This window comes from Mobula hypostoma, chromosome 28, assembly GCF_963921235.1.
Source record: "Mobula hypostoma chromosome 28, sMobHyp1.1, whole genome shotgun sequence".
NCBI lineage: Eukaryota > Metazoa > Chordata > Chondrichthyes > Myliobatiformes > Myliobatidae > Mobula > Mobula hypostoma.
In genome coordinates, this window is record NC_086124.1 from 36,537,022 (window position 1) to 36,559,190 (window position 22,169).

The 22,169-nt window shown below is 47.0% G+C and overlaps 1 protein-coding gene across 1 annotated transcript in view; it reads right to left on the reverse strand.

Moving 5' to 3' along the window:
• epn1a (epsin 1a) overlaps positions 1-17,832 on the reverse strand; it is an 80,778-nt gene extending 62,946 nt beyond the window's left edge. The window contains exon 1 of the mRNA XM_063035110.1: positions 17,717-17,832. The gene's annotated coding sequence lies outside the window, so the exon portion shown is untranslated. The remainder of the gene's footprint in view (positions 1-17,716) is intronic.
• Positions 17,833-22,169: the final 4,337 nt, after the last annotated feature.

Here is a 22,169-nt window from a genome sequence, read left to right on the forward strand (position 1 = left end):
ACAAACCCCTCCCTATCTCTGTAACCTCTACACTCCCCCCCGTTCAAACCCCTCCCTCACCCCCTCCCTATCTCTGTAACCCCAACACTCCGCCCTCTTGTTCAAACCCCTCCCTCACCCCCTCCCTATCTCTGCAACCCCAACACACCCCCCTCCTGTTCAAACCCCTCCCTATCTCTGTAACCCCTACACTCTCCCCTCCTGTTCAAACCCCTCCCTCTCTCTGTAACCCCTACACACCCCATCCTCCCGTACAAACCCCTCCCTATCTCTGTAACCTCTACACTCCCCCCTGTTCAAACCCCTCCCTCACCCCCTCCCTATCTCTGTAACCCCAACACTCTGCCCTCTTGTTCAAACCCCTCCCTCACCCCCTCCCTATCTCTGTAACCCCAACACTCCGCCCTCCTGTTCAAACACCTCCCTCACCCCCTCCCTATCTCCGTAACCTGTACACACCCCATCCTCCTGTTCAAACACCCTCCCACTAAAAGGCACTCAGACTCTAGTGCACTGACCCCTGCTGTGACGTATCCTGGAACCCGGCGGCCTTCTCAAACCCTCATTCTGCTGATAAAGGTGGACGATTTGACCATCCAATCTCCCACCACCTGCAGAGGATAATTCGTGGCAGTGGGCTGCCCTGAGGTGGGGTATTTTCATCCCGAGGCAAGGCAGCCCGAGAATGACGCAGGGAATAAAGCCGTCTGCTATCAAACCCACACAAGGTCAAACTAACAAAGCTACTGTATGACTCAAGAGTCCTCTGTATCAAGGGGAGAGAGAGGGATCGAGACGTTCAGGCTCAGAGAAGAAACTGAGAGAGGGATTGAGACACATACAGGCTCAGGGAAGCACTCTGTGTTCAGTAGAACAAGACATGCCACCACCAACTCGCCAGGGAACAGCCCAGAGTATAATATGCCGGCAAATCTATTCAACTATCTCCCTGTCAGTGCAGCATTAACTCTACAGCCTCCCCCCTACCTTTGTAACCCCTATAAAAACAAAGAAACAGAAAACCTACAGCACAATACAGGCCCTTCAGCACACAACTTGTCCCAAACATGTCCCTCTAGCCCTCTATTTTTCTGAGCTTCATGCACCTGTCCAGGAGCCTCTTAAAAGACCCTATTGTATCCGCCTCCACCACCGTCGCCGACAGCCCATTCCAAGGCACCCACCACTCTCTGTGTAAAAAACTTACCCCTGACATTTCCTCTGTACCTACCTCCAAGCACCTTAAAACTGTGTCCTCAGGTGTTAGCCATTTCAGCCCTGGGAAAAAGCCTCTGACTATCCACACGATCAATGCCTCTCATCCTCCCCATTCTCCTGTTCAAACCACTCCCCATCTCTCTAACCACTACACTCCCTGTCCTCCTGTTCCAACCCCTCCCTATTTCTGTAACCACTACACTCACCACCCTCCTGTTGAAACTGCTCCCTCGCACCCCCCCCACACACTTCCACCCCTCCACGCTTTTTAAATGTCATTACTGTACCTACCACTAGCAGTACCCCTGGCAGCTCGTTCCACATCCCCACCACCCCAGTGTGGAAAAACTGTCCTTTTGGTAAGAAACCCTGAGGGGCACAGATAGGGTGAGTTTTGGGTAATCAAGGGTTAAGGGGAGGGGGCAGAGAGATTTAATAGGGACATGAGGGGCAACTTTTTCACCCAGAGGAACCAGCTGTCACAGGACGTGGTTGAGACAGGTACACAGATAGGAAAGGTTTCGAGGGATCCGGTCAGTTGTCACTGGATTGGATAGGGATGATCCTGATGGGGGTGGGAGGTGCCCGCAGAGTGCCATCACAGACACAGCCCTCCCCACCATCCACCACTTCGATGCCTCAGGAAGGTGAGGTCCATCACGAAGGACTCAGATAGAGTCCCTTTGGCCCATCTAGTCCCTGTCCACCTTGTCCAGTTTGGCATATATCCCTCCCAAAGTCTCCATGTACCTGCCTCAACCACTTCCTCTGGAAGCTCATTCCACAGCTGAACAATCCTCTGCCTGAAAAAATTTCCCCTCAGGTCCCTATTAAATCTCTCTCCCCACCTTAAACCTGTGCCCTCTGGTTCTTGATTGCCCAACCCGGGGGGAGAAAGACTGTGCACATTCACCCTATCTGTGCCCTTCATGGTTTTATACATCTCTGTAAGGTCACCCCTCAGTCTCCTACACTCCAAGGAATAAAGTCCCAACCTACACAATCTGTCACCAGAACTCAGTCCCTCCAGTCCTGGTAACATCCTCGTAAATCCCCTCTGCACTCTTTCCAGCTCAATGGCATCTTTCCTACAGCAGGGTGACCAGAACTGAACACAATACTCCAAGTGCAGCCTCACCAACGTCTTGTACAACTGTAACATAACGTCCCAACTCCTGTACTCAGTGCCCTGACTGATGAAGGCCAGCGTGGCAAACATCTTCTTCACTGCCCTGTCTACCTGTGACTCCACTTTCTGGAAACCATGTCTCTATACCCCTGGGTCCCTCTGTTCAACACTCCCCAGGGTCCCTGCTGTTCATTCCGACGACCCTCTGAGTGAAGTATTTTCCCCTCATGTTCCCCTTGAACTTTTCACCTTTCATCTTTAACCTATGACCTCTCGTTATGGTCCCACCCAACTCCTGGGGAAAAAGCCTGCTTGCATTTACCCTGTCTATAGAACTCGTAATTATTTATTCCTTTATCAGATCTTCCCTTGTTCTCCTACACTGCAGGGATTAAAGTCCTACTCTATTCAATCAAACCATCCCGCTGTCGAATACAATCCTCCGTAGAGAGAGTTAAGTGCACCAAGTTCCAGGGAATTCCCATCATGGATGACATCACCTAGTCCTTTAATATCATATCACAGCAGCACCTCCACTTCCTAAGAAGATCAAGGCAAGCAAGGCTCTGTACTCCCATCTTAACTGGAGTACCATTCAGAGCGTCCTGACAAGTCGTATCTCCACCTGGCATGGGAGCAATCGAGCTTTAGAGTGGAAGACCCTTCAAAAGAATGTGGGAACAGCTTAGAGGATCAGAGGGGTCTCCCTATCATCCATCAGGGACATTTATCAAGAGCGCTGCGTACGCAGGGCCCTTATCAAGGATCCCACCCATCCATCCAGTATCATCTTTGACTTTCTACCATCAGGCGGCAGACTCCAATGCATAAAAACAAGAACAGTCAGAATGAGAAACAGTTTCTTCCCCTAAGTCATGAGGCTTCTGAACTCCCTGACGTATCGTGTTCGAAGTGCCACTGGTTAATCTGTTCCATACCTTCCAATATTTAATATTAATGCACATCAGTTTGTTATTTATATGTGATACATCCATATATTTTAATCTTGCCTTCATAAGTCACCATGTGTTTCACCATGTGTTATGTGCTTTACTCCCTGGTCTGAAGAAATGTTGTCTCGTTTCTATATACATTAGATATGTGTATATAGTTAAATAATAATAATTGATCTGACTCAGGTCCTCCAGACCTGGCAACATTCTTGTAAAATTTCTCTGTACACGTTCAACCTTATTTACATCTTTCCTGTAGATAGGTGACCAAAACTGCCCACAATACTTCAAATTAGACCCCACTCACTCCCCCTCCTCCATTCTTGTACAACGACAACATACAGTAACATCCCATCTCCTGTACTCAGTACTTTGATCTATGAAGGCCAAAGCTTTCTTTGCAACCTTATCAACCTGTGACGCCACTTTCAATGGATTATGGACCTGTATTCCCAGATCTCTTTGTTCTACCCCACTCCTCAGTGCCCTACTGTTCACTATGCAAGTCCTACCCTGGTCACCTCGCACTTCTCTGCACTGAATTCCATCTGCCATTTTTCCAACTGATGCAGATCCCTCTGCAAGCCATGATATCCTTCCTCACCGTCCACTACACCCACAATCGTGGTGCCATCCACAAATTTTCTGATCCAATTAACCACAGTATCCCTATTGTTGACACAGATGACAAACAACAACAGACCCAGTACTGATCCCTGTGGCACTCCACTGGTCACAGGCGTCCAGTCAGAGAGACAACCCTCTACTACCACTCTCTGGCTTCTCCCACAAAACCAATGTCTAATCCAGTTTACTATCTCATCCTGAATGCCGAGTGACTGAATCTTCTTGACCAGCCTCTCATGTGGTACCTTGTCAAATGCCTTACTAAAGTCCATGTAGACGACATCCACTGCCTTGCCTTCATCCACTTTCCTGGTAACTTCTTTGAAAAAAAACTAAGATCCTTTATCACTCCGTGTCTAACCAAATACTTACATATCTAGTCCCTCAGAATACTTTCCCACATCTGATGTCAGTCTCACCGGCCTATAATTTCCTGGTTTTGGTTTACAGCCTTTCTTTAACAGTGGAACAACATTGGCTATCCTGCAATCCTCTAGTACCTCACCTGCTGCTAAGGATGATTTAAATATCTCTGCTAGGAGTCTGGCAATTTCTGCACTTGCCTCCCACAGGGTTCAAGGGAACACATGACCGGGGGGGGGCGGGGACTTTTGTCCCGGGACAGCAAAACCTTCTCCTCTGTAATCTGTACTGGGTCCATAAATTTGATGCCACTTTGCCTCAGTTATAGCATTTGTGTCTGTCTCCTGAGTAAATAGAGATGCAAAAAATTAATTTAAGATCTCCTCCATCTGTTTTGGCTTCACACATGGATTACCATTCTGATCTCCCACAGCAGGGGTCCCCAAACTTTTTTGCACGGGTTTAATATTGACAATATTCTTGCAGACCGGCCGACCGGGGGGGGCGGGGGGATGTTAATCACGACCGGAATATAAATAAGTCAACTATAAGTCACTTATGTGTGGCTAATACACTCAATTTAGTTTCTAAAAGGGTTTATCTAATGAATTTAATATTAAACACACAGCGCATATTTTCCTCACATGTATATAGTGATAAGTCAATTATAAGTCACTTATAATTGCATCAGCAATTATAATAGCATTACAATAGCATCATAACATTTTAAGTAATGTTTGGATATTAAACACAGCGCATATTTTCCTTGTATGAACATATAAAATCATTGCAACACACCAATATCGCTGAATGAGTGGGAGCCCTGGGCTTGTTTTCCTGCAACAACACGGTCCTATCGAGGGGTGACGGGAGACAGAGATATTCGAAGGGGTTCCTTATGTCCAGTCTATTTCGCAATTTAATCTTCATTGCAGAAAATCCTGCTTCGCAGAGATATGATGTTGGAAATGGAAGCAACGTTTTCAGTGCTTTCGTGGCTATCTCAGGATATTTAGCCCTGACTTTGATCCAGAATGCTGGCAGAGATGTTATGTCAAACATACTTTTCAGCCCACCATCATTTGCAAGCTTGAGGAGTTGATCTCCTTCCCGTGCTGACATGGATGATTCACTGGGGACATTCAGAAATGGGTCACGGACCCATTCCTTTGCACAACTTGGGTCATTTGCGGTTGAGAAGTAACGCTCGAATTCTGTCGACAGCGAAGTTAGGTGATCGCGCACCAGCTGTGAGAAGGATGGTGCAGCCTCAGTCTCTCCCAAAATCCCAGCTAATGTTGGGAACATGTCAGATATGCCCCTGTCCACTTGCCGTCCCCACAGTTCCAGTTTGGCTTTGAAAGCAGACACTTTATCTGCCAACTTGAAGGCAGCTGTCATTCTCCCCTGAAGTGACAAGTTGAGTTCATTGAGCAGGTTGAAGATGTCACACAGATAAGTGAGTTTTGCTATCCACTCCTCGTCACTGAAGTTTGCTGCCAGTGGTGACTTTTTTCCTGAAAGAAATCTCTGTAGCTGCTCTCTTAACTCAAAAACCCTGGCCAGGGCTCTCCCCCTTGATAGCCACCTGACTTCAGTGTGTAAGAGAAGGCGTTTGTGCTCTGCATCCATTTCCTCGCAAAGCTGCTCAAACAGATGTGAGTTAAGGGCTTTTGCTTTGATGTGATTGATAACTTAAACAACATCACTCAATACGCTGTTAAGATCAGGTGACATTTTTCAGCTAGCCAGCATTTCCCTGTGTGTGACACAGTGTGTAGACTGGCATTCAGGACTCTTTGACTCGGATAGTGAAACCAGACAGTCGTCCAGTCATAGCTGCAGCCCCGTCTGTGCATATTCCAACACAGAATGACCAGTCCAGTTTGCCTGACATGTAGTCATTCAAAGACTTGAATAGTTCTGCCCCAGTTGTTAGTTGGCAGCAGCAGTGGACACAACATATCTTCCTGAACATCGTCTTGAAATATATATCGCACATAAACCAGCAGCATTGCCTTATTGTCGACATCGGTAGACTTGTCGCCCTCGATAGCTTACCATGGTGACTCGTTCAGCCGTTCCAACAGCTGTGCTTCGATGTCTTCCGCTATGTCATCGATTCTCCTTGAAACTGCGGTAGCTGAAAGAGAAACCTGTGCCATCTTGTTAGCTGCAGCTTCTCCCAGCAGTTCACGGCACATGTCCTTGGCAGCAGGCTTTCATTCTTCACCAACAGTGAAAGGCTTCTTAGCCTTAGCAATACGGCCAGTCACTAAGTACGACGCTCTCAGAGCAGCAGCATTTGTGGAGATGGTGGCTCTCAGCATTTGCTTCTGTCCTGCTTGCTCGTGTTTTTTCTGTCAAAAAACTCAGCGGGTTTGTCTTTAAGTGCAGGGTGCTTGGACTCCAGGTGCCGAAGCAGTTTTGAGGACTTCATTGCCTCATTAGACAGCTGGTCTCCACATATCACACACAGGGGGCTTGGAGCGTGCGAGTCACCAGTCACAATAAAGCCATATTTTATGTACGACTCGTCATATTTTCTGTTGAAGGAAGCTTTTGTTTTTTTTTGCAGTCTTGGCCTCAGCTGTCTCTGCGTTATCATCATCATTAGGCCTTTTATGTCCCCTACCACCTCTTCCAAAGAAACTCTCAAGCAACGTTTGTTTTTTACCCATCAAGTAGTTGTAGGTTAATGACTGACTGTTGACCTTGTGTGGGTAATGATCTCGTGTGCGTTCAAGTTCCACAGAGGGCGTGGCAGGGAATGAGGAAAGGTGCAGCTGACTCATATCGTTTCCTCGCACAGGCTTTGGTTGGGGACCACTGTTCCAGAGGACCAATTTTGTCCCTTGCAATTCTTTTGCTCTGAAGGTATCTGTAGAATCCCTTAGACCTTGTCTCTGGGGAACCTCGTGCCTTCTTTCACCCTGATTTCTTTCTCTGTCATTTCTCATACTCCATAAGTACCTCATTTGTTCCCACCCGCTATGCACCTCCCTTTTTCCTCTCTTAACCAAGGTTCCCTACAATTGTTATCTTTACCTCTTATTCTGACAGGCTTTATACTCTCAAAATTTCGTTTTTGAAGGCATCCCACTGACCACGTACATTTTTGCCTGTCCCAATCACACTTGCCAGGTACCAATAAAATTGGCCTTTCTCCAATTTAGAATCTCAATCCGTAGACCATGCATATTTATTTGAAACTAATGTCATTGTGGTCACTGGATGCAGAGTGTTCCCCTGCACAAACTTCTGTCACCTGCCCTGTCTGAATCCCTAGTCGCTGATCCAGTATCGCACAATCTCTCATTGGGACTTCTAGGTACTGATTAAGGAAACTTTCCTGAACACATTTGACAAACTCTATCCCATCTTGTCCTTTTACAATGTAGGATTCCCAGTCAATATGTGGAAAGTTAAAAATCACCTGGTATTATAACCTTATGTTTCTTGCAACAGTCCCTGACCTCTACAAATTTGTTCCTCTAAATCCCTCAGACTGTTGGGTGGTCTGTAATATAGGCCTATTAACATGGCCAAACCTTTCTTATTTCTCAGTTCCACCCATAACACCTCACCAGTTGGTCCTGACTAGGCACTACTGTGACATTTTCACTGACTAGTAATGCCACCCCTCTTCCTTTAATCCCTCCCACTCTGTCGTATCTAAAACAACGAAAGCCCGGAGCACTGAGCTGCCAGTCCTGCCCCTCCTGCAACCAGGTCTCACTAATGGCTACAGTGTCCTAATTCCAGGTGTTGATCCATGCCCTGAGCTCATCTGCCTTTCCTACAATACTTCTTGCATTGAAATACAGGCCGTTCAGGAGACTAGTCGCACCATGCTCCACCTTTTGATTCCTGACTTTGTCTGAGATCTTACCAACACCCATCTCCACTCACTGTTCTGACACTCTGGTTCCATCACCCTGCAACTCTAGTTTAAACCCCACCGTGCAGCACTAACAAACTTTCCTGTTAGGATATTAGCCCCTCCAGTTCAGGTGCACATCCCATCTTCTCTGGAAGAGAATTCAATGATCCAAAAATCTTATGCTCTCCCTTCAACACCAACTGTATAATCTTCCAGTTCAAAGTCCTGGCCTCACTAGCATATGGTACAGGTAGCAGTCCTGAGGTCACAACCCTGCAGATCCTAGCCTTTAACTTAGCACCCAACTCCCTATGCAGAACTTCGTCCTCGTATTCTGCACCCCTCTGCACTCTTTCCGGCTCAATGGCATCTTTCCTACAGCAGGGCAACCAGAACCGAACACAATACTCCAAGTGCGGCCACACCAACGTCTTGTACAACTGTAACATAACGTCCCAACTCCTGTACTCAGTGCCCTGACTGATGAACGCCAGTGTGGCAAACAGCTTCTTCCCCATCCTGTCTACCTGAGACTCCACCTTCTGGAAACCATGTCCCTGGGTCACTCTGTTCAACAACACTCCCCAGGGTCCCTGTCTACCTGTGACTATACTTTCATGGAATGATGTGCCTGGACTCACTTTGGAACATCCGAGATGCTGAGAATGTTGTGGATAGCACATTTAGTGAGTTGGGTATACCGCAGTTTAAGGATCTAAGGAAAGATATGGAATGGGTGACCAACAGGAAGAGTAGTAGCAGGAAGGTAGTACAGGAGTCTCCTGCGGTCATCTCCCTCCAAAGCAGATAAACAGATATACCACTTTGGAGTCTGTTGGGGGCCATGGCTCATCAGGTGAATGCAGCAGTAGCCAGGATCATGGCACCGTGGGTGGCTCTGCTGCGCATGAGGGCACGAAAAAGAGTGGCGGAGCTGTTGTGGTGGGGGATTCCATGGGAAGGGAAATAGAGAGGAGCTTCTGTGGCCGCAAACAGGTCTCCCGTATGGTGTGTTGCCTCCGGGTGCAAGGGTCAGACATGTCTCGGAGAGGCTGCAGGACATTCTGAAAGGGGAGGGTGAGCAGCCAGCTGTCGTGGTGCCTGTAGGTACTAACGATATAGGAAGAAAGTGGGATGAGGTCCTACAAGCTGAATTTAGGGAGCCAGGAGAAAAATTAAAGAGTAGGACCTCAAAGGTAATAATCTCAGGATTATTACCAGTGCCACGTGCTAGCCGGAGTTGGAATGACAGGGTAGCTAGAATGAATATGCGGCTTCAGCGGTGGGGCAGGAGGGAGGGTTTCAGATTCTTGGGGCATTGGAACCGCTTCTGGGGGAGGTGGGACCGGTACCACCCGGACAGTCTACATCTGGGCTGGGCTCAGACCAATGTCCTAGGGAGATTGTTTGCTAGTGCTTTAAACTAATATGGCAGGGGGATGGGGACCCACACAGAAAAGAAGAGGGAAGTGATGCAGAGACCAAAGCTCGAGCTAGTGAAGAAAAAAGTAAGAGTAGAGAGCATAAAAGTAAAAAGCAAAAATCACAGAGGTCACTAGATTCTGAAAGCACAATGAGCATAAGGCACTTTATCTAAATGCCCGTAGTATTAGAAACAAGGTTAGTGAACCTGTGGCACAGATCAGTACCAAGGCATATGATTTAGTGGCCATTACAGAAACCTGGTTGCAAGGTGGAGATGACTGGGAATTAGATATCCAAGGGTGTCAGGTAATACGGAAAGATAGGCAGGAAGGCAAAGGAGGTGGGGTGGGGCAGCGCTCTTAATTAAGGGTGAGATCAGGGTGATTGTGAGAGATGATATAAGATCTATGGAGCAGAATGTTGAGTCCGCCTGGGTAGAGATTAAGAATAGTAAAGGGAAAAAAATCACAGGTGGGTGTTGTCTATCGGCCACCTAATAGAAATATTGCAATGGCAGAGGCGAGTAACCAAGAAATAACTGAGGCCTGTAAGAACGGAACGGCAGTTGTCATGGGGGATTTTAACTTCCACATAGATTGGGTGAATCAAGGAAGTTTTGAGGAGGACTTCAGAGAACGCATCCGTGATGGCTTTCTTGAGCAGCATGTTAGTGAACCTACAAGGGAAAATACTATCTTACATCTAGTCCTGTGCAATGAGACAGGTAAGATTAACGATCTTGTAGTCAGAGATCCTCTTGGAAAGAGTGATCACAGTATGATTGAATTTCACATTCAGATGGAGGATGAAATAGTTAGATCTAAAACTAGTGTATTATGCTTGAACAAGGGAGACAACAACAGGATGAGGGAGGAGTTGGCTAATGTGGATTGGGAGCACAGGCTACTTGGTCGGACAGTTGAGGAACAGTGGAATACTTTCAAAGAGATTGTTCACAGTGCTCAACGAAAGTATATTCCAGTCAAAAGTAAGGACAGTAAGTGTGGGGAGAGCCAGCCTTGGATAACTAAAGATAGTATCAAATTAAAAGCTCGTGTACAAAGTCGCAAAGAGTAGTGGGAGACTGAAGGATTAGGAAAACTTAAAAAAGCAACACAGAACAACTAAACAAGAAATAAGGGAAGGGAAGGTAAGAGTATGAAAGTAAATTAGCACAAAATATAAAAACAGGCTGCAAAAGTTTTTATGAATACTGTATGTAAAGCAGAAGAGGGTGGCTAAAGTCAATGTAGATCCCTTGGAAGACGAGAAGGGGAAATTGATATTGGGTAATAAGGAAATGGCTGAGGCACTGAACGACTATTTTGTGTTGGTCTTCACAGTGGAGGACACATCTAATATGCCAAAGAAGGATGTTATGGACGAAATGGGAGGTGAGGACCTTGATAAAATCACTGTCACTAAAGAGATAGTGATGAGCAAACTAGAGGGCCTGAAGGTAGGTAAGTCCCCTGGTCCTGATGGGATGCATCCCAGGGTGCTGAGGGAATTGGCAGAGGTTATAGTAGATGCGTTGGTAATTATTTGCCAAATTCTCTAGACTCTGGGCAGGTCCCGGCGGGTTGGAAGACAACAAATGCAACGCCACTTTTCAACAAAGGATGTAGGCAAAAGACGGGCAACTACAGGGCAGTTAGCTTAACATCTGTAGTCAGGAAAATGCTTGAAGCTATCATTAAGGAAGAAATAGCGAAACATTTAGAAAGGAGTTGTTTCATTAGACAGATGCAGCATGGATTCAGAAAGGGCAGGTCCTGTTTGACAAACTTACTGGAGTTCTTTGAGGACATAATGAGTGCAGTGGATGGGGGGGGAACAGGTGGATGTCGTACACTTGGATTTCCAGAAGGCGTTCGATAAGGTGCCGCACAAGAGCCTTATAAATAAGCTACAGATGCATGGAGTCGGAGGAAATGTATTGGCATGGATAGTGGTTTGGTTAACCAACAGAAGGCAGAGAGTTGGTATAAACGGGTGTTTCTCCGGTTGGCAGTCGGTGGTGAGTGAGGTGCCACAGGGGTCGGTGTTGGGCCCGCAGCTGTTTACCATTTACATTGATGATTTGGAAGAGGGGACTGAGTGTAGCGTAGCAAAATTTGCTGATGACACTAAACTGAGTGGAAAAGCAAATTGTACAGAGGATATGGAGAGTCTGCAGAGGGATATAGAACAATGAGGCTGTCTACAAGAAGGGTCAGAGCCGTCTCTATTTCCTGAGGAGACTGAGGTCCTTTAACATCTGCCGGACGATGCTGAGGATGTTCTACGAGTCTGTGGTGGCCAGTGCGATCATGTTTGCTATTGTGTGCTGGGGCAGCAGGCTGAGGGTAGCAGACACCAACAGAATCAACAAACTCATTCGTAAGGCCAGTGATGTTGTGGGGATGGAACTGGACTCTCTGACGGTGGTGTCTGAAAAGAGGATGCTGTCCAAGTTGCATGCCATCTTGGACAATGTCTCCCATCCACTACATAATGTACTGGGTAGGCACAGGAGTACATTCAGCCAGAGACTCATTCCACCGAGATGCAACATAGAGCGTCATAGGAAGTCATTCCTGCCTGTGGCCATCAAACTTTACAACTCCTCTCTTGGAGGGTCAGACACCCTGAGCCAATAGGCTGGTCCTGGACTTATTTCCTGGCATAATTTACATATTACTATTTAACTATTTATGGTTTTATTACTATTTAATTATTTATGGTGCAACTGTAACGAAAACCAATTTCCCCCGGGATCAATAAAGTATGACTATGACTATAGATAGGTTAAGTGAGTGGGCCAAGGTCCGGCAGATGGAATACAACGTTGGTACATACGAGATCATCCACTTTGGAAGGAATAATAGAAGAGCAGATTATTATTTAAATGGTGAAAGATTGCAGCATGCTGTTGTGCAGAGGGAATTGGGAGTGCTTGTGCATGAATTGCAAAAAGTTGGCTTGTAGGTACAACAGGTTATTAAGAAGGCAAACGGAATGTTGGCCTTCATTGCTAGAGGGATTGAATTCAAGAGCAGGGAGATTATGCTGCAACTATGCAGGGTACTGGTGAGGTCGCACCTGGAGTATTGTGTGCAGTTCTGGTCTCCATACTTGAGGAAGGATCTACTGGCTTTGGAGGCAGTGCAGAGGTGGTTCACCAGGTTGGTTCCAGAGATGAAGGGGTTAACTTATGAGGACAGATTGAGTTGCCTGGGACTATACTCTCTGGAATTCTGAAGAATGAGAGGGGATCTTATAGAAACATACAAAATTTTGAAAGGGATAGATAAGATAGAAGTAGGAAAGCTGTTTCCATTGGTAGGTGGAACTAGAACTAGGGGACATTGCCTCAAGATTCAGGCGAGAAGATTTGGGATGGAGATGAGGAGAAACTGTTTTGCCCGGAGAGTGGTGAATCTGTGGAATTCTCTGCCCAGGGAAGTAGTTGAGGCTTCTTCACTAAATGTATTTAAGATACAGCTAGATAGATTTTTACATAGTAGGGGAATTAAGGGTTATGGAGAAAAGGCAGGTAGATGGAGCTGAGTTTATTGACAGATCAGCCATGATCTTATTGAATGGCGGGGCAGGCTCGATGGGCCGGATGGCCGACTCCTGCTCCTATTTCTTATGTTCTTATGGACCCCTGGGTCCCTCTGTTCTACAACGCTCTCCAAAGTCTCTGTCTACCTGAGACTCTACTTTCTTGGAACCATATGCCTGGACCCCTGGGTCCCTCTGTTCTACAACACTCCCCAGGGGGAGTTCACTGTGCAAGTCCATAACTCACTAGAGAATTTGCACAGAATTTGAAAAACTACCATGTTTATTAAATAGCAAACTTAGTAGAAGTGAAAAAAATTTCTACCTATGTTCTACATTGTGACAAGACCACATTAGAAAATGCGGTCTCCTCGTGATAAGACTGAGGGAGCAGAATAGGCCATTGAGTCTGCTCTGCCATTTCATCATGGTCGATGCATCATCCCTCTCACCCCATCCCCCTCCTTTCTCCCTGTAACCTTTGATGCCCTGACTAATCAAGAACTTTAGCTTTAAATATACTCAATGCATTGGCCTCCACAGCCGCCTGTGGCTAGAACTAGGCAGCTGCCAGACGAGGTGGTAAGTGCGAGTTCTTTTTTTAACATTTAAGAATAAATTGGACAGATACATGGATGGGAGGTGTATGGAGGGATATGGTCTGTGTGCAGGTCAGTGGGACTAGGCAGAAACTAGGTAGAAACAGCCAAGAAGGGCCAAAAGGCCTGTTTCTGTGTTGTAGTTTCTATGGTTTCTATGATTCACCACCCTCTGACCTCACACCGATCCGAACTAAACTGTATTTGCTGTTCTTCTGCCCACTTCCCCATCTGATTGAGATCCCTCTGTAAATTCTGATAAAATCTTCACTGTCAACAACACTCTGTTTGAGTAACACACACAAGATGCTGGTGGAACACACCAGGCCAGGCAGCAGCTATAGGAAGAAGTACAGTAGACGTTTCGGACCGAGACCCTTCGTCGGGACTGTGCGTTGTCCGTCAACCCACTGGCCAGGATGGTGCTGGCTACCCACGTTATCTACGCCTCTTCTCAGGAATACAGTATAAAGATGAAACTGGAGGTCACTGCTGGGACCAGAGGGGTAGTGGGTTTGTGGTTTAACTTGGTGGTGAGGAGGCAAATGCGATGTAAGCATTCAATTCAAGAAGACCGGAATACAAAAGCATGGATGTAATGCTGAGGCTTTGTAAAGCACCGGTCAGACCACACTTGGGAGTATTGTGAACAGTTTTGGGCCCCTTATCGAAGAAAGGATGTGCTTGGAGAGGGTTCAGAGTAGGCTCACGAGAATGATTTGGGAATGAAAGGTTTGTCATATAAACAGCACCAACTGGAATTTGGAAGAATGGGGGGGGGGTCTCATTAAAACTATCGAATTTTGGAAGGCCTGGATAGAGTGGTTGTGGAGAGGATGTTTCATATAGCGGGGGAGTCTAGGACCAGAGTGAACAACCTCAAAATGGACATCCATTTAGAACAGAGATGAGTAGGAATTTACTTAGCCAGAAGGTGGCAAAGCTGTGGAATTAATTGCCACAAATGGCTGTGGGAGGCAAAGTATTTGTGTATATTTAAAGTGGAGGTTGACAGACTCTTGATTAATCAGGGTGTCAGAGGTTATGGGGAGAAGACAGGAGAATGGAGTTAAGAGGGAGAATAAATCAACCATGGAGGAGAGTCGATGGGCCAAAGGAAGTAATTCTGCTCCTCTGTCTTATGGTCTAATGATTGTCACATGCAGAGAGAGAGGAAGTGAAACACTCGTCTTGCTTGCCATCCACACAAATCTTTCACCAAAACGTTGAGGGTCGACACGCAGAGCAGAATGCAAAATGTACGGCTGGGGTTACAAAGAAAGTGGAGTGCAGGTGGACGAGGTGCAAAAGCCATGAGATTGATCATGACTTTATTTTTTAGTCCATTCAGGGTAACACCAGGCTAGAAGCTGTCTTTGAGCCTGGTGGGATGTGCTTTCAGGCTTTTGTATCGTCTACCCAATGGGGGAGGGGGGGAGAGAGAATGTCCGGTGTGGGTGGGGTATTTGATCACACTGTCTGTTTTACTGAGTCAATGGGAAATGTAGACAGAGTCCATGGAGGGGAGGCTGGTTTCCGTGATGTGCTGAGCTGTGTCCACAACTCTCTGCGGTTTCCTGCGGTCCCGGGCGGAGCAGTTGCCGTACCGAGCCGAGATGCATCCGGATCAGATGCTTTCTGAGGTGCATCGGTAAAAATCGGTGAGGGTCAATGGGGACATGCTGAATTCTTTTTCGCCTCTTGGGAAGTGGGGAGTGCTCCCTCTTTTGTGAGATTCTCAAAATGAGAGTGGAGGGGAAACAGCTTCTTTCCCTCTACCAACACATTCCCAAATGAATAATGAACCGATGAACTATGTAATGAACTATGCTATCGCAAAACAACCCATTTCATGATATATGCTGGTGATATTAAACCAGATTCTGATTATTTAACAAGTGAATGCTGGTGAGGGAAACTACAGGTGCTTACTCTTTCTTTCTGTGGGAAGAGAGTCTGGGAGATTCAATCCTTAGTGCAAATTTTCCTGATCAGCCTCTTCCCCCCAGTTTCAGCTTCTCCAACTCTGTGGCCCCTCCCACCTTCCACCCTCCCCTGTTCCTGCTCCTGCCCACTTCTCATCCCGTCGCCTTTCTCTCCTCCCAACTCCCCTTCACACTCACTCTCACTGAACTCCCGACCCCTCACCTCTCACCCTTCCTCACTATCACCACCCTGACTAAGAAAGCGTTTCCTGAGGAGATTGAGGCAAACGAGGCCCCCCCACACCTTAGCGGAGCACAAGGAGCACAAATCCCAACAAGCTGTATCTCCAAACAACAGGAATTCTGCAGATGCTGGAAATTCAAGCAACACACATCAAAGTTGCTGGTGAACGCAGCAGGCCAAGCAGCATCTGTAGGAAGAGGCGCAGTCGACGTTTCAGGCCGAGACCCTTCGTCAGGACTAACTGAAGGAAGAGTGAGTAAGGGATTTGAAAGCTGGAGGGGGAGGGGGAGATGCAAAATGATAGGAGAAGACAGGAGGGGGAGGGATGGAGCCAAGAGCTGGACAGGTGATAGGCAAAAGGGGATACGAGAGGATCATGGGACAGGAGGTCCGGGAAGAAAGACAGGGGGGGAGTGGTGACCCAGAGGATGGGCAAGAGGTATATTCAGAGGGACAGAGGGAGAAAAAGGAGAATGAGAGAAAGAATGTGTGCATAAAAATGAGTAACAGATGGGGTACGAGGGGGAGGTGGGGCCTTAGCGGAAGTTAGATAAGTCAATGTTCATGCCATCAGGTTGGAGGCTACCCAGACGGAATATAAGGTGTTGTTCCAACTAGCTGTAAGCTGTATCTCCATCTGGTATGGGAGCAGCCAAGCATCGGACCGGAAGCACCTATAAAGGACTGTAAGAATGGCTAAGAGGATCATAGGGGTGTCCCTACCATCCATTCGGGACATTTATCAGGAGCGCTGTGTACCCAGGATCCTTAGTATTATCAATGATCCCACCCATCCATCCAGCATCCTTTTTGACTTTCTACCATCAGGCAGGAGACTCTGATGCATAAAGACAAGAATGGTCAGGATGGGAAACAGTTTCTTTTCTCAGGCCACCAAACTACAGAACTCCCTGCCGCACTGCATTCAAAGTGACACTAGATGATCTGTCCTGTACCCTACAATATTTCATTTATACACTTACTTTGATTATCTATGAATGATTCATTTGCAGAATTGATTCTTACTTCCCTCAGGTAGTGGGTTATGTATAATGCTGTGCTTTATACACTCATCCCAGCCTCTCTACCGCTTTCTCACTCAAATCCGCGTACACCTTATCCATCCCTCCCACCCACACTCACTTTCCTTGGCCGGCCTACTTCATTCCCCTATCGTCCTCACCTCTAATGCAGTTTATTTGGGCTGTGTTCCTATGTGGTTGAATGCTAATTAATCTTGAACGTAACACCTTCTCACACACGACTTGTCCCACACCCTTACAGTCGTCTTACACTCTCACCCACCTCTCTTCCTATCACCGTCCAACGCTGACAGCACTCCCACCCACTCATACACTTCACTCAGCTCCCCTCCGGCCCTTCACTCACCCCCTGAGTCTGAAACTCTATCCCACTCACCTCCTCAGTAATCCTCGGCACTGTAACACACAAACCCTACATCTCCCCATCATCACCGTCACTGCCCCTCACACTCACCTCCGGCAACTTAACTCAACTCTCCCTCCCCCACCCCTCCGGCACCTTCACCCTCACTCCCACACACGCCACCTCTGACATCTTCACACTCACCACCCCCATTACCCTCCTACATACCCTCACTCACTCAGCTTCCTCATCCTCCCCTCACCTCCCTCCCCCACCTCTGAGATCTTCACACAAAACTCCCTCCTCCCTCATTACCACACCCTACACCACCCTCCGCCCTCCTACACCTCCCTCATTCAGTTTCCTCCTCTCCTAACCTCCCCTCCTCACTCACTTCACTACCCCGCTCACTCACCTCCAGTAACTTCACTCACTCAATCCCTCCGCTCCCTCCGTCGGTTTTCTCCCTCCGCCGCGACAAAATGGCGACGGTTCCGCTTCCGCTCATTAATATGCGTTCCCGGAGCAGCGGGGTGGGGCTCCTTTGAGGTCAGCGTGAGCCGGGGCGGCGGCGATCAGTGACGTCTGAGGGAGAGGCGGAGCCGCCACTTTGATTGACAGACGCTGGAGGAAGTTTCGGCTGTAGTGGTGGGGAGGGAGAAGGGAACTGTTGATTGACAGCTGGATGGGTGGAGTTTAATTGACAGCTGGGGAGGGGAATGATTGACAGCTTCAGGAGGAGTTTGATTGACAGCTGGGGAGGGGAATGATTGACAGCTGGCTGGGTGGAATTTAATTGACAGCTTGAGGATGAGTTTGATTGACAGCTGGGGAGGGGAATGATTGACAGCTGGGGAGGGGAATGATTGACAGCTGGCTGGGTGGAGTTTAATTGACAGCTTGAGGAGGAGTTTGATTGACAGCTGGGGAAGGGGAATGATTGACATCTGGATGGGTGGAGTTTAATTGACAGCTGGCGGGATGATTGACAGCTGGGGAGGGGATGATTGGCAGTTGGGGAGGGGATAGATTGGCAATTGGGGTGGGGATTCATTGACAGCTAGGAGAGGGGAATTGATTGACAGCTGGGTTGGGGATTGATTGACAGCTGATGGAGGAGTTTGACTAAGAGTTGGCAGAGAGGATTGATTGATAGCTGGGAGAAGGGAGTGGAAAATGTGTGTATGTTGCATTGATTTAGGGACAGTCGTCCATTTTAGTAGGCAGACAATTAATACCAGAAAACGTTGGTATTGTTTTACATTTGCTCTTTCATAACTGCATTGACAATAGTTCCTCAAAGTTATATCCAGGGCAATACCATCAGAGGGAATTACATCTGTCTCTCAGAATCAGAATCCGGTTATCATGAGACCATAAGACATAGGACCAGAATTAGGCCATTCAGCCCATCGAGTCTGCTCCACAGTGGCTGATCCTGGATCCCACACAACCCCATACACCTGTCTTCTCACCATACCCTTTGATATCCTGACCGATCAGGAAACAATCAACTTCTGCCTTAAATATACACATAGTCTGTGGCAGAGCATTCCACAGATTCACCACTCTCTGGCTAAAAAATTCCTCCTTACCTCTGTTCTAAAAGGTCACCCCCTCAATTTTGAGGCTGTGCCCTCTAGTTCTGGATACTCCCACCATAGGAAACATCCTCTCCACATTCACCTTTCAACAGTCGGTAGGTTTCAATGAGATCCCCCCGCATTCTTCTAAATTCCAGTGAGTACAGGCCCAAAGCTGCCAAACGCTCCTCATATGTTAACCCCTTCATTCCCAGAATCATCCTCGTGAACCTCCTCTGGACTCCCTGCAAAGACAACATATGGTTTCTGAGATATGGGGCCCAAATCTGCTGACAATACTCTAAATGCGGCCTGACTAGTGTCTTATCTCCTTGCTTTTATATTCTATTCACCTTGAAATAAATGCCAACATTGCATTTGCCTTCTTTACCACAGACTCAGCCTGTAAATTAACCTTCTGAGAGTCTTGCTTGAGGACTCCTAAGTCCCTCTGCTCCTCTGATGTTTGCTTAATGATGGATGCTGCCATTTCTAGGCATCACATTCTGAAGATGTTGTCAATGCTGGGGAGATTTGAGCCCACGATGGAGCCGACTGGGTCTACAAGTTTCTGCAGCTGCTTCTGATCATGTGCAGTGGCCCCTCCACACCAGGCGGGGATGCAAACAATTAGAATGCTCTCCACTGTGCATCCGTAGAAATTTGCTAAAGTCTTTGGTCACAAGTCTCCTTGAATTCCTAACAAAGTAGTCGATATGCCCAGTACATCACAGATAAAGCCCTCCCAACTACTGAGCAGACCGACACAGAGTGCTGTCGTGGGGAGGCAGCATCCATTATCAGGGACCCTACCCTCACTGTCCAGACCAAGCTCACTGTTGCCATTAAGAAGGCGGTACAGCAAACTTAAGTCCCACACCACCAGGTATAGGAACAAAATACAACCCCGAGGTTAATTTTCTTATGGGCATACTCAGCAAATCTATAGAATAGTAACTCTAACAGGCTCAATGAAAGATCAACCAGAGACCAGAAGACAGCAAACTGTGCAAATGCAAATATAAATAAATAGCAGTAAGTAATAACAATTCGAAATAAAGTGTCCTTAAAATGAGATCATTGGTTGTGAGATCATCTCAAGGGATGGGCACAAGATGGCTGAGGGATAGTAACTGTTCTTGAACCTGGTGGTACAAGTCCTGAGGCTCCTGTACCTTCGACCTGATGGCAGCAGTGAGAACAGAGTCTGGTCTGGGTGGTGATGGTCTCTGTTGATCGACGCTGCTTTCCTGTGTAAAAGAGAGATATTGCCTAGCGGAGCGGTCATTGTGGGAGCAGTTGTCATTGGAGTAGTCTGAGTCAGAGTAGTAAGGCTTTGACTCATGAGAACATAAGACATAGGAGCAGAATTTGACCATTTGGCCCATTGAGTCTGCTCCACCATTCAATCATGGCTGATCCTTTTTTCTCCTCCTCAACCCTAGTTCTTGGCCTTCTCCCCATAACCTTTGATGCCATGTCCAATCAAGAACCTATCAAACTCTGCCTTAAATACATCCAATGACCTGGCCTCCACAGCTGCCTGTGGTAATAAATTCCACAAATTCACCACCTTCTGGCTAAAGAAATTTCTCCGGATCTCTGTTTTGAATGGACACCCCTCTATCCTGATGCTGTGCCCTCTTGTCCTTGACTCCCCCACCATGGGAAACATCCTTTCCACATCTACTCTGTCTAGGTCTTTCGATATTTGAAAGGTTTCGATGAGATCCCCCTCATCCTTCTAAATTCCAGCGAGTACAGACACAGAGCCATCAAACGTTCCTTGTATGATAAGCCTTTCATTCCCAGAATCATCCTTGTGAACCGCTTCTGGACCCTCTCCGATGTCAGCACATCTTTTCTTAGATGAGAAGCCCAAAACTGTCCACAAGGTGAGACCTCACTGGTGCCTCATTTATCTTCAGCATCACATCCCTGTTCTTGTATTCTAGACCTCTTGAAATGAATGCTAACATAACATTTGCCTTCCTCACCACCGACTCAACCTGCAAGTTAACCTTTAGGGTGTTCTACACAAAGATTCCTAAATCCCTTTGTATCTCAGGTTTTTGGATTTTCTCCCTGTGTAGAAAATAGTCAGCACATTTATTTCTACTACTGGAGTGCATAACCATGCATTTTCCAACTTTGTATTTCATTTGCCACTTTTTTGCCAATTCTCCTAATCTGTCTAAGTCCTTCTGCATCCTACCTGTTTCCTCAACACTACCTGCCCCTCCACCAATCTTCGTTTCATCTGCAAACTTGGCAATAAAGCCATCTATTCCATCATCTAAATAATTTATATACAGCATAAAAAGAAGTGGTCCTGACCCCTGCAGAACACCACTAGCCACTGGTAGCCAACCAGAAAGATTCTTTTATTCCCATTCGCTGCCTCCTACCAATCAACCAATGCTCTAACCATTTTAGTAACTTTCCTGTAATTCCATGGGCTCTTAACTTGATAAGCAGCCTCATGTGTGGCACCTTGTCAAAGAGCTACTGACAGCCCAGAAATGCAACATCAACTGCATCCCCTTTATCTATCCGACATGTAATCTCCTCGAAGAATTCCAGCAGGGTTATGAGGCAAGATTTTCCCTTAAGGAAACAATGCTGACTTGCTCACAATGCTCACCAAACAATCTATAACCTTATCTTTACGAATTGACTCCAACATCTTCCCAACCACTGACTGGTCTATAATTTCCTGACTGGCAAACTGGTCTACAATTTCCTTTCTGCTGCTTTCCTTCTTTCTTAAAGGTAGAGTTTAAGGCATCCGTTAGTCTTGCGAGATCATGGATCTGCGCCTGGAAAGTCTTCACTCTCCAGGGCACAGGTCTGGGCAAGGTTGTATGGAAGACCGGCAGTTGCCCATGCTGCAAGCCTTCCCTCTCCACGACACTGATGTTGTCCAAGGGAAGGGCATTAGGACACATACAGCTTGGCACCAGTGTCGTCACAGAGCAATGTGTGATCAAGTGCCTTGTTCAAGGACACAACGCGTTGCCTCGGCTGGGGCTCGAACTCACGACCTTCAGATCACTAGTTGAATGCCTTAACCACTTGGCCATGTGCACACAAAGGTAGAGAGACATTTGCAATTTTCCAGTCGTCTGGGACTATGGCCAGAGTCCAATGATTTTTGAAAGATCATTGCGAATGCCGCCACAATCTCTACCGCTACCTCTTTCAGAACTCAAGGATGCAGTTCATCTGGTCCAGGTGACTTAAATACCTCTGGGTCTTTCAGCTTTTTGAGCACCTTCTCCCCTG